Source organism: Scyliorhinus canicula, unplaced genomic scaffold (assembly GCF_902713615.1).
Source record: "Scyliorhinus canicula unplaced genomic scaffold, sScyCan1.1, whole genome shotgun sequence".
NCBI classification, from domain to species: Eukaryota; Metazoa; Chordata; class Chondrichthyes; order Carcharhiniformes; family Scyliorhinidae; genus Scyliorhinus; species Scyliorhinus canicula.
Window position 1 is genome coordinate 853,124 of NW_024055447.1, and position 12,199 is coordinate 865,322.

The 12,199-nt window shown below is 44.0% G+C and overlaps 1 non-coding gene across 1 annotated transcript; it reads left to right on the forward strand.

Annotated features, from left to right (window-relative positions):
- The first annotated feature begins 416 nt into the window (after positions 1 to 416).
- Positions 417 to 489, forward strand: trnav-aac. Its single transcript has one exon. It is a non-coding gene; the product is annotated as a tRNA-Val (tRNA).
- The last annotated feature ends 11,710 nt before the right edge of the window (positions 490 to 12,199 follow it).

The following is a 12,199-nucleotide window of genomic DNA, read 5'->3' on the forward strand; positions in this document are numbered from 1 at the left end:
TGATCTTCATCATCGAGGAATAGCCAAAGCCAATAACTGCTGTGGGCCAGTGGCGCAATGGATACGAATCAGGAGATTCCAGGCTCGCAGTTCCTGGTTTTGGCGTCCTCTTTAGTTCAGTGGGTTGGACAGCTGGTTCCCGATGCAGAGCAAAGTGAGCAGGGCATCATCAATTCTCGTTTCAGCTGTGGTTACTTATGAAAGCCCTCCCCTCTCAATTTAACTTCAAGCAAAACATAACTTATCTCCAGTTCAGCAAAGTTCAATATCTGATCCTTTGATAAGTTGAGACATCAGTTTTAAAGAAACGGCTTCTTCCAATAAGTTACATGGCCTCTCAGCGGAACCGTTGGAAGCTGCAACAATACATTGAGGTTCAACATTGCACAGGGTCACTGATTGTGGTCTGCCCAGCAGTTTCTGTAGTGTAGTGGTTATCACATTCGCCTAACACTCGAAAGGTCCCCGGTTCGAAACCGGGCAGCAACATCGCGTGCTTCTCATTTTGTGTGACGAATGTTTGCACAAAATACCTTTCTTCTTCAATCTCGCACGTTCGAGGAACATGAGATTTGATCTCTCATGAGATATTAAAATTCCTGCAACAATATCAGAAATACGGAATTTTCAAGACGCCAGGGGAAGAAAAGCCTTTCCTATTTTTCCACGATTCGGATATTAGCAGTTTGTTCATCCACCACAGAATCTTTTGGGTTTACAGATGCAGATGAACATATTTAATCAGCATTTCAAACATGTCTAAATGTACGATAAAAGCAACTTACTGCGTATGCGTCAATGGGAAAGAAAAACAGAAAACACAGGACAGTCTCAGCAGGTCTGACAGCCTCTGTGGAGAGAGATGACAAGTGTCGTTTCGAGTCTGGGTGACTCTTTGTCAACGCTGGACAACTGGATCTTGGCCAGGTTTAGATTGGCGATGTGTGTGGGGGAAGTGGGGGTGGGGGGAGCGTGAAGCATTGGGCCTCGACAGACGGCCAGCGATGGGTGGAGAATAACAAAAATGTGTTGGGTCGAAAGAAAAAGGGAATGTAAATGTTTCTAATCAGTGTTAAGAACGGTGCTGACAGAGGCGATTAGAAGATTAGAATGTATTAATGGCAGATGACAATGAGGAACAAGGGGCGGATTTCCCAAGAGGGATGCGATTGGCTAGGGGAATGGGGAGGGGGAGACAATGGGAGAGGAAGACATATCAATGGAAGCAATGAAAATAAGTTGATAGAAATAAACATGTGGTGAAGTGGGAAGAGTGATTTCACGGTGCGAAGTTGTTGAGCGGACTGTAAAATCCGCAAGGCTGTACCGTGCTAATTCGGAGGATGGGGTGCTGTTCCTCGCCGTTGTGCTGAGCTACATGGGAACATTGCAGCAGGCCAAGATCGGACATGTGGACATGAGAGCAGGACAGTGAGTTCAAATAGCAAGCGACAGGAGAGTCTGCCACCAGCTTATCGATGGAGCGAAGGTGTTTTGCCAAGTGGTCACCCAGTCGGCATTTAGTCTCTCCAATGCAGAGTAGATGGCATTGGGATCAGCAAATGCAACAGGCCAGATTGAAGTCTGTCTGAAAGTAATGTGTACTCAAAAGGACAGACACAAACGATACTGTAACTGACTTAGAGGAAATGCCAGAGACTTAACTGAACCAGCTTTGGGAAAGAAAAAACGGTTTTCCTGATGGAGAATCAGGAAAAGCCAGTGTGGGAATCCAGGCTCAATGTTGATTTAGAAGTACCCCTCCTTTCTTATACATGAACGGTATTTAGGCTGCAGCATTTTACACACCAAAACACAAAGTGGTCAAATATAACAAACACATAATTGTCAATTCTTAAACTCAACTCAAGCATTGAATAACGAAAGAAATATTGTGTAAAGTCGGTTGCTTTTTTCTGTAGGATTTCAGAATGCTGCATTAATAATAGAATAGAGCATTTCGCCGTTAGAGATTTGCTGAACAAATTCTTCAGTTCAATATAGGTTCTTCTACTGGCTTGTAAGTTTAGACATCTGTTTTAAAGAAATAGACGTGTTCTTGTGAGAAGTGACATGGCCTCTCAGCCGAACCATGCGAAGCTGCAAAAAGGCAGTTGAGTTGAAGGAGACACAGGTCGTTTGGAGTCTGCGCTGCCAGCTGTTTCTGTAGTGTAGTGGTTATCACATTCGCAATGTGGAGTTTGCACATTCTCCCCGTGTTTGCGAGGGTTTCACCCCCACAAACGAAAGATGTGCAGGCTAGGTGGATTGGCCACGCTAAATTGCCCCTCAATTGAAAAAAAATTAATTGGGTACACTAAATTTATTATAAAAAAATCTAAGTTCCTAACAGGCATTAAATCAAATGTTGGTTCTTTATCGGGGTTAATATTTATGGTGGGGCACGGGTTGGTAACATTTCATTTGTTCACATAACGGAACCAGAGTTCCCCATTTAGTGCTCAGCTCGGACCAGGAAAAGTTCCGTAAATCGGGATTTTACACAGAATGAACAACATTCAGCACCATAGAAGGAGATCATCTGGGCAAGCTATCAGTTCTGTTTTGTTTTGTTTGTTTTGTTTGTACTAACAGTTCACAATCCAGGTCTCAGATCGGATTCAGTGTGAGGAGGTGGGAGTGCCTTGCCGGTTTTTGTACGAGCTGACTGTGTCTGTGTAACAGTGTGGGGCTCAGAGCACAGAGGTACACGCCAGAGTCAGATACACCGACCCTGGTGATATTTAAAGGAACTGTTTTCCAATCCAGGTCCAAATCAGCAGAAAACCGGTCTGGGAAATCGGAAGACCTTTCTCCAGTCCCCGTGCTATATTTCTTCAGTAGATATCTCGGCGCTTCACCGGAATACTGGATGTACCAGAAGAGAGTCAGGACAGTGACATCTGTATTGTAACTGCAGTTCAATGTTGCCGTCTGTCCTTCCTGAACCGGTAATTCAGGCGGCTCCTGGGAAACTGAATCTTGGCCATTGGTTCCTGTAACAACATATACAATATGTCAGAAATCTGGGAGTAAATAAAACCCATGAAACATAGACTGAGGATTTGAGCTCAGACTCACCGGACAGCAAGACCATTATTATCAGTAAAGCACACAGGGAGCACATGGTTCTTGACGGGACAGTAAACAGCGGCACTGTTTCAAATATGTTGCTGCGCCGAGCCTAATATCAATTCCTATGAAACTGAGAGGCGTCTCTCAGTGCTGCGATTGGCCGGACTCTCAGCTCTGACGTCAGCTGTGGACCAATCACTATCAGCTGGGGAGTGATTGCGGCTGGTTCTCTCCAATCACATTCCAACTCTGACTGTGTGTTTTGGTCTTTCTTACTCACTTTCTCTACGTCACATTGTCAGCCATTCTGCTTCTTTCTCCGTTTAAATCGTTTTGCTTCGATCTCAGTGTTTACAACCTTCCTGACGTAGATATTTTACGCTAATTATGGTGAAAGGTTAAATAAATATCTTATAATCAGTCAAGTGCCATCCAGTGCATGAAATATAATGCATAATTATTGATTTAAAGGTTCCCGGGATAAATAGTCACCCAATTCCACACCAAGATGCGTTTCCACTGGGGTCTCTTGCACCGGTAAAGTACTGATTTCAGTCAGTATTTATTTCTGCCCTAGGGAATTTAGAATGTGACATCTCTGAAATTAGATCACTTTTAAAAGGTACGGCCTGATATGTTGTCATCTGATCTAGAACGTTTAAAGTTACAGATATATTCAGTTGTTCACCCGGGAGACTTGCAGGTTTGTGCGAATGAGGTTTGAAAATGATGGAATCTGATCCTGGAGTTAGAAACATGATACATTTTCCAACAGCGACAATCATTGAACTCAGGGGGGGAGGGGGGGGGGGCGGTAGAGAACCATTCAAATGGTGTTCATTATCTGAACATTGTCTATGGGAATTCCTGATACCGAGCCCTTGATTGTCGACCTGCTCCAGTTTTTGTATGAGCCCCGCCGGCCCCTCATCCACTGTGGGTCTCAGCGCGCAGTAATACACGGCGCTGTCTGTCATCTTCAAATCTGTCACAGACAAGTGAAAAGTGCTTTGTGTCGGGTTGAGATTCCCGCTGAAGTGTTCAAAGCCGGGAGCCGTCTCGTTAAACCCATATCTGTCGGTTCTGAGCAGATACTGGGGAGCTCGGTGTGGATACTGGCGATACCAGAAGACGTAATAGCTTGTAGCTGAACTCGATACCGAGTAACTGCAGGGTATGGCTGAACCTTCACCCTCTTCTGCGTCGACTCGTTGTTCTTCCTGAGACACTGAGTCTCCCTTACTCATCCCTGAAAATAAACAACAGACACAAAGCGGGTTAGAAGGAGGAACGTCAGGAGGAGGAGTACCAGGACATGGAAATAAGAATACATTTGGGAATTGGGGGATTTCGAACAGCGGTTCAATATAACAAACCTGTGGTCAGGACAATGACCAGAGACAGGCAGCGTGACAGCCCCATGGTTCGTGTCTGAACTCCAGAAACAGAGACAGTTTTCACTGACTGTATCAGAGCTGCAATTGGAGAAGATGATGGAGAAGATGAAGATGAAGTTCTGGAGATGTTATGAGTTCGAATCCGATTTCTTCGCTCCGCCCACTTTCACGTCTTAAAACAGTCGCTTCCTCTGGAACTGGTCGGTGATGTTTGATAAGTGATCAGAGAGCGCCCTCCTGTGGACAGAACAACCGCCCATTGGAAACACACACGGCCACGTGCAAAGACATGGACGTAAAACATCCATACAGACATGCACAGACACTGAAATAAATTCCAACAAGTGTTGACATGATTTTCGATTACGTATGAGTCTGAATTGTCAACGATGAAAGTAAGTGAATAGGTCCACCTCCCGTGTTCAGCAGGAGCCTCGTTTACAGCACAAAATCAACACAAACGTAGACATGCTGATAAATAAACACAGTTATAGATCCCCAAACTGATCTCTCAAACAGACGCACAGACAACCACTAAGGTAGATAAGGAACCAGATTAACACAGCCATAGAAACACAAAAGAGAAATGCCATCGGAGACACTATCAGAATCCTTGGACGTTTCAGAGTGAGCTTTCTAAAATGGAATCCCTAAGGTTGTCAGTGTGGTAATGTGTTAGATAGTAATCCTGGGATGTATTTTTCATTAACCATGAGGATCGATTTATAAAAACGACTACACAGAGGACTCTTTTGGAGAAAAGTTTTGAATGGATGGGTTTATATTTTGCAGACAGGTGCATTCTGGATGCATCCGTGATGTGAATGAGGCTGGTGAGGAAAGGATACAAGCTGCACCCATTCCCGAGGTCTTGGATCGGATTTTAGGCAAACATGTTGACAGCACAAGAAGACTGATTCCGTGGGCGGCCGGTAAGTGGGGTTCACGCGGACAGCGCCAATGTTCACAGGCAACTCATTGAAATCCCATTGTTGTTTTGATGCAGAAAGTCTCAGGGATTCTATGTCTTAAAGGAAACCTGTCAAATTCTTCTCATTCTGTCTGTAAATTGGACATTCTGAATTCTCCCTCCGTGTACCCGAACAGGCGCCGGAGTGTGATGACTAGGGGCGTTTCACAGTAACTTCATTGCAGTGTTAGTGTACGTCTACTGTGACACTAATAATGAATATTGTTATGAAATGAGGCTAAAGCGTTCAGAAGGGATGATGTGGAGTCGAAATGAATACAGAGCAGTAAATGTTCATTTCCTTTCAAGCAATGGAAATAATTAATCAGGATTTTAACTTTGATTAATTTCACTTCAGGTTTAGGTTATTAGGTCTATTCAATTGCTCAGATCATCACATTTCAACATGTGGTTCCCATAGCTGCACATTCCCCCGTTCAACTAAGGTAATCAGAAAAATAAATTAACAGCACTTGAGGCGCTTTGCCATTTAGCTGACTTTAACCTACACTAATCTGCAATTAGCTGCAACTTGAATTTTGGGACCACCAGTGAAGGTGATGAACTGGTACATCAGTGGAAATGCTTTGTTGATAAATTAAGCCGTGCGAGGATTTATTAAGGGCAAAACGTGATTAATTAAGTTGTTTAAGTGTTCAGATGAGAAGCAGAGATGGTTGATCTGAGTATTGCTGTTGATGAACTTCCAAATAACATTTGATAATGTGCTGCAGCGCCACCTTGTGAGCAACAATGGAGCTCCTGGGGAAAAATGGGCAGCAGCAAGATCGAAAGGAAATTTCCAGGAAACAATTAACAGTGTCGACCAGCTGTTTTTCGGAGTGAAGGGAGATTTGTAGTGAATGTTCCAGGGATCAGCATTGCGGCATTTTATATGACATATTAATGACCTGGACCTTGGCTGAGAGGGGCGATTTTCAATATCTATGGATTATATGAAATGTGACAACATTGCGAACCATCAGTCGGATAATGTACAACTTCAAAACAACAAGAACAGGTTTGTGGAATGGGCGGGAAATTGGCAGATTAAATTTAGTGCAGAAAAGTGTGAAATAATTCAAATGTCCTGCAGAATGCAGAAAGGCAAAATAAAATAAAACGAATAATTCAGGATCGGAGGGAGCTTTGACAAAGGGTCATCTGGACTCTTTTCTCTCCTTCCAGATGCTGTAATAATAATATTCACTGTCACAAGTAGGCTTACTTTTCAATGAAGTTACTGTGAGAATTGCCAGACCTGCTGAAATTTTCCAGCATTTTCTCTTTTGGTTTTTGATTCCAGCATCCGCAGTAATTTGCTTTTATCAGAGGGACCTGTATGTATGTGTTGATAAATTACTGATGAGGGTAGGACAATTGTAAGACCGGTCATTAAAACAATTAATGGGAATTATCAATGGGTATATAAAATACAGAGGAAAGGACATTACGTTAAACTTGTATTATATCCTGAACCCACTGAACTGAAGCAGTATGGGTATCACACTTCGGGGAGAATGTGAGTCATTAGGGTGGGTGCAGAAAATGCTCACGGGAATGGCTCCAGAGATGAGCAACTTAATCTACGAAGATAGATTGGACAAGTTGCGACTATTTCCCTTGACCATTAGGTTACGAAGTGATCTGACGGAGATATTCAAAATCATGAGGACTCTAGACAGAGTAGATATGGAGGAACCTATCCCACTGGTGAGAGGGCCGAGTACCTGAGGTCACAGATTGAAGGAATTGGGGAAATAAGCTTGGAGACATGAGGACAAACATTTTCAACCAGTGAGTGGTTAGGATGTGGACCGGACTGTTCGTTTGTGTGGTGGTGGTAGGGTTTATTGATGCTTTCAAAACAGAATTAGATTATAATCTCAAAAAGAAAAACAATGCTGGAGTACGGGGAAAATAATGGCATTCCGCAAATTGCATCATTAGAGGGCCGACGCATATATGTCGGTCCAAACGGCCTTCTTCTCTACTTAAAACACCCTCTGACTATGTTTAATGGGAACGGCAGTGGGTTAGCTAGCATGTCACTGGGCCAGTAATTGAGATGCCCAGCCTCAGTCATTGAGGCCGTGTTCAAATCCTGCTGCAGCTGACAGTGTGCTTGAAAAATGCAAATAGAATGGCCCTGTAACTTCCCAGGTAACATGGTGAACAAACGCTAGCCTTGCCTCTGAGGGCTACATCTAATGAAATATATTTTTAAAATCAATAACTGCAATAGCAAGGTTTGGCCAGTTGATGGCAGTGACACCGTGATTGCTGACATTACATGAAGCAGAGAATTTCTCAATTGTGACTGCCAAGGACCCTGGATACTGTCTCTTATATTAGGTTAGGTCAGGTTCCTGATTTTATGACAGCAGTTCTCAGTTGTTACTGTGGTCAATCTCAGCTGTTAACATGATGAACTAAGGCCCATTTTATATTACACTGTATTGAGGAGGTTACGATAGCATGCAATCGGTTATTATAATGTCCATGTCTGAATTGTTACTTCAGTAGACTCAACTGATACTAACCAGAACTAGCTCCTGTTTGTATTACCTGAGCCACTGTCTCAGTTATTGCTTTACCTGAAGCTGCCACGTTCCTCAGGGTAGTGGTCTGGGCCCAACCATCTCCAGCTGCTTCATGAATGGCCTATTGTCCATCACAAGGACAAAAGTGAGGATGTTCGCTGGTGACTGCACAATGTTCAACACCGTTTGTGACTCATTAGATGCAATCCATGTCAGAATGCAGCAAGATCTGGACTATATTCAGGCTTGGCCTAACAAGTGGCGTGGAGGCAGTGGCCCGATCTCACAAGAGAAGATCGAGCCATCTCCCCTTGACATTCAATGGCATTACAACGGAATCCCCAGTATTAACATCCAGGGGCTGCCGTTGACAGGAAACTGAACTGGTGAACTCGCTGAACTAGCCATATAAATACTGTTGCGACCTGAATAGGTGAAAAGCGAGGAATCCTTCTGCAAGTAACTCACTTCCTTACTCCCCAAAGCCTGTCCGCCATCTACAGGGCACAAGTCAGGAGTGTAATGGAATACTCTCCACTTGTCTGGATTAGTGCAGCTCCAACAACACTCGAGAAGCTCTCCATCCAGGAGAGAGCAGTCCCCTTGATTGCTAACCCTTCTAAAAACATTAAATCAATCCGCACCGACGAATAATGGCAGCTTTCTGCCCCCACATAAAAGATGCAAAAGATACAGAAGTCTGAGAACACGCACGAACAGACTCAAAAACACCTTCTTCCCCGTTTTTACCAGACTCCTAAATTACCTTCTAATAGACTGACCTCATTAACACTACACCCCTGTATGCTTCATCCGATGCCGGTCTTTACGTAGTTACATTGTGTCCCTCGTGTTGCCCTATTATGTCATTTATTTTATTTTGTTTTATTTTGTTTTCACGAACTTAATCATCGGCTTGTACAAAAATACTTTTCACTGTACCTCGGTACACGTGACAATAAACAAATCCATCCAGTCATCCACATTCAGCACTTGTATTTTCTTCCTTCAAGACTGTTTATTTCAGGTGAACCGAAGGTAAAAATCAATCTCACATCAATTAGGGATCAAGCTGTGTGTATTTTCTCGTCACACTCTGATCATCAGAATGTAATAAACATTTGTGGATAAGTAGGTGGCGTCAGACCAATCAGATCCAACTCACCCAGCTCTTCCGCTCATTTGGTCCGTAGGTAGTGACATCAGAGCATCCTCAGCCAATGCTGTCAGCTTGATCTTGTTGCGTATTCGGCAGGATTCTGAGACAGAATTAGTCCCTGGAATCCAGGACCAGCAGGAATTCAGATCCCCGTTCCCGCTGTGATCTGGGTACCATTCATTGATGGTAAGACATTTAAAAAAAATTTAAACTTAATTCCTGGAGCAATAAATTTGGAAATCAGTAGACCCGTGTAAAACCAGTATCGGACCTCCCTGAGAGCACACGAGTCTATGCCCCAGTCTCTTCCTTGCAGGAGTTTATGTTGGCAAAGCATGCACTATTTAGAGTGACGGCAACGAATTGGAGGATGGCATCTATCAGAAAGCAATGTAAATGCTCTGGGTTTTTTTCTGTACTAAGGGGAAGTCAACCTTGATGTCCCTACAATGATAATTCCACAGGTTCTACATCTCGATGCCAGAAATCGTTTTTTTTTAATTTAGAGTAGCCAATTGTTTGATTCCAATTAAGGGGTAATTTAGCATGGCCAATCCACCTGACCTGCACATCCTTGGGTTGTGGGGGTGAAACCCAAGCAGACATGGGGAGAATGTGCAAATTCCACATGGACAGTGACCCAGTGCCGTGTTCGAACTTGCGTCCTCAGCGCCGCAGTCCCAGTGCTAACCACTGCGCCACATGCCGCCCTGGTGCCAGAAATCTAAGCACCACCAAATTCTGTAACTGGGAGATCAGGAGTAACCAGTTGAGAAAGAGAGTCGGTAAAATGTGGCTCAAATTGACAAAAGGAAGAGCTCAGGAGCGGAATAAAGATATTTAAAGGGAAACTAGATAAACAGTTGAGTGAGAAAGGGACGGAGGGATTTGCTGATACAATGAGATGAGGAGAGACAGAGGATTCTCCTGAGGATTGTAAACACTGACATGAAGCAATCTGTCCGAATCAGCTTTCTTGTACTCTAAATTCTATCTATTTGTATGTTACACCGACCGAATGTTCACTCAGTTCAGTTCAGTTGAATTTTTAATAAGACCATAAGACATAGGAGTGGAAGTAAGGCCATTCGGCCCATCGAGTCCACTCCACCATTCAATCATGGTTGATTTCAACTCCATTTACCCGCTCTCTCCCCATAGCCCTTAATTCCTCGAGAAATCAAGAATTTATCAATTTCTGTCTTAAAGACACTCAATGTCCCGGCCTCCACCGCCCTCTGTGGCAATGAATTCCACAGACCTACCACTCTCTGGCTGAAGAAATTTCTCCTCATCTCTGTTCTAAAGTGACTCCCTTTTATTCTAAGGCTGTGCCCCCGCGTCCTAGTCTCCCCTGCTAATGGAAACAACTTCCCTACGTCCATCCTATCAAAGCCATTCATTATCTTGTAAGTTTCTATTAGATCTCCCCTCAACCTCCTAAACTCCAATGAATATAACCCCACGATCCTCAGACGTTCATCGTATGTTAGGCCTACCATTCCTGGGATCATCCGTGTGAATCTCCGCTGGACCCGCTCCAGTGCCAGTATGTTCCTCCTGAGGTATGGGGCCCAAAATTGCTCACAATATTCTAAATGGGGCCTAACTAGTGCTTTATAAAGCCTCAGAAGTACATCCCTGCTTTAATATTCCAAGCCTCTTGAGATAAATGACAACATTACATTTGCTTTTTTAATTACGGACTCAACCTGCAAGTTTACCTTTAGAGAATCCTGGACTAGGACTCCCAAGTCCCTTTGCACTTTAGCATTATGAATTTTGTCACCGTTTAGAAAATAGTCCATGCCTCTATTCTTTTTTCCAAAGTGCAAGACCTCGCACTTGCCCACGTTGAATTTCATCAGCCACTTCTTGGACCATTCTCCTAAACTGTCTAAATCTTTCTGCAGCCTCCCCACCTCCTCAATACTACCTGCCCCTCCACCTATCTTTGTATCATCGGCAAACTTGGCCAGAATGCCCCCAGTCCCGTCATCTAGATCGTTAATATATAAAGAGAATAGCTGTGGCCCCAACACTGAACCCTGCGAGACACCACTTGTCACCGGTTGCCATTCCGAAAAAGAACCTTTTATCCTAACTCTCTGCCTTCTGTCTGACAGCCAATCGTCAATCCATGTTAGTACCTTGCCTCGAATACCATGGGCCCTTATTTTACTCAGCAGTCTCCCGTGAGGCACCTTGTCAAAGGCCTTTTGGAAGTCAAGATAGATAACATCCATTGGCTCTCCTTGGTCTAACCTATTTGTTATCTCTTCAAAGAACTCTAACAGGTTTGTCAGGCACGAACTCCCCTTACTAAATCCATGCTGACTTGTCCTAATCCGACCCTGCACTTCCAAGAATTTAGAAATCTCATCCTTAACGATGGATTCTAGAATTTTGCCAACAACCGAGGTTAGGCTAATTGGCCTATAATCAATGATTTCCGCTTTCTATAACCGTATGTTGCAGGTCTGAGCGATGGAGATTCTGTTACTCAGCGGGAATCCTCACTCACACAGACAGAGGGAGAAGATGTCACTCTAACCTGCACCTACACCGACGGTGCTGTATATTATTCTGGTACCGGCAGTACCCAGGCAGACAGCTTCAGTTTATGATCCAGAAGAACACGGGCATCGGTTCTGAATTGAAGGCGGATTTCGCTCAAGGCTGGTTTTCTGATGAAGTTCTGCAGTCCGACAAGTTGTACGGATTGACCATCCCAGAGCTGCGGCTGTCTGACACCGCGGTCTATTACTGTGCACAGTCTCACAGTGATGGTAAGGAGGGAAAGCCTGGGACAAAAACTGCCGCAGGTTTCTGGGTCACAGCTGCTGTCTGTTGAGAGCTGTTTATAACAGCGGCTCAGACACTGACACCTGAATACATTCATGTGCGCACAGACCATGGGCACAATCCATATAAACACCATCTAAAATCGTTCACATGGAAGACAGAATCAGTCCGATTATTGCATTTACTGAGAGCAGAATGAGTTGATGCTGATACGGGGATATCTGAGAACTCGCCACAACCATTGAGAAAG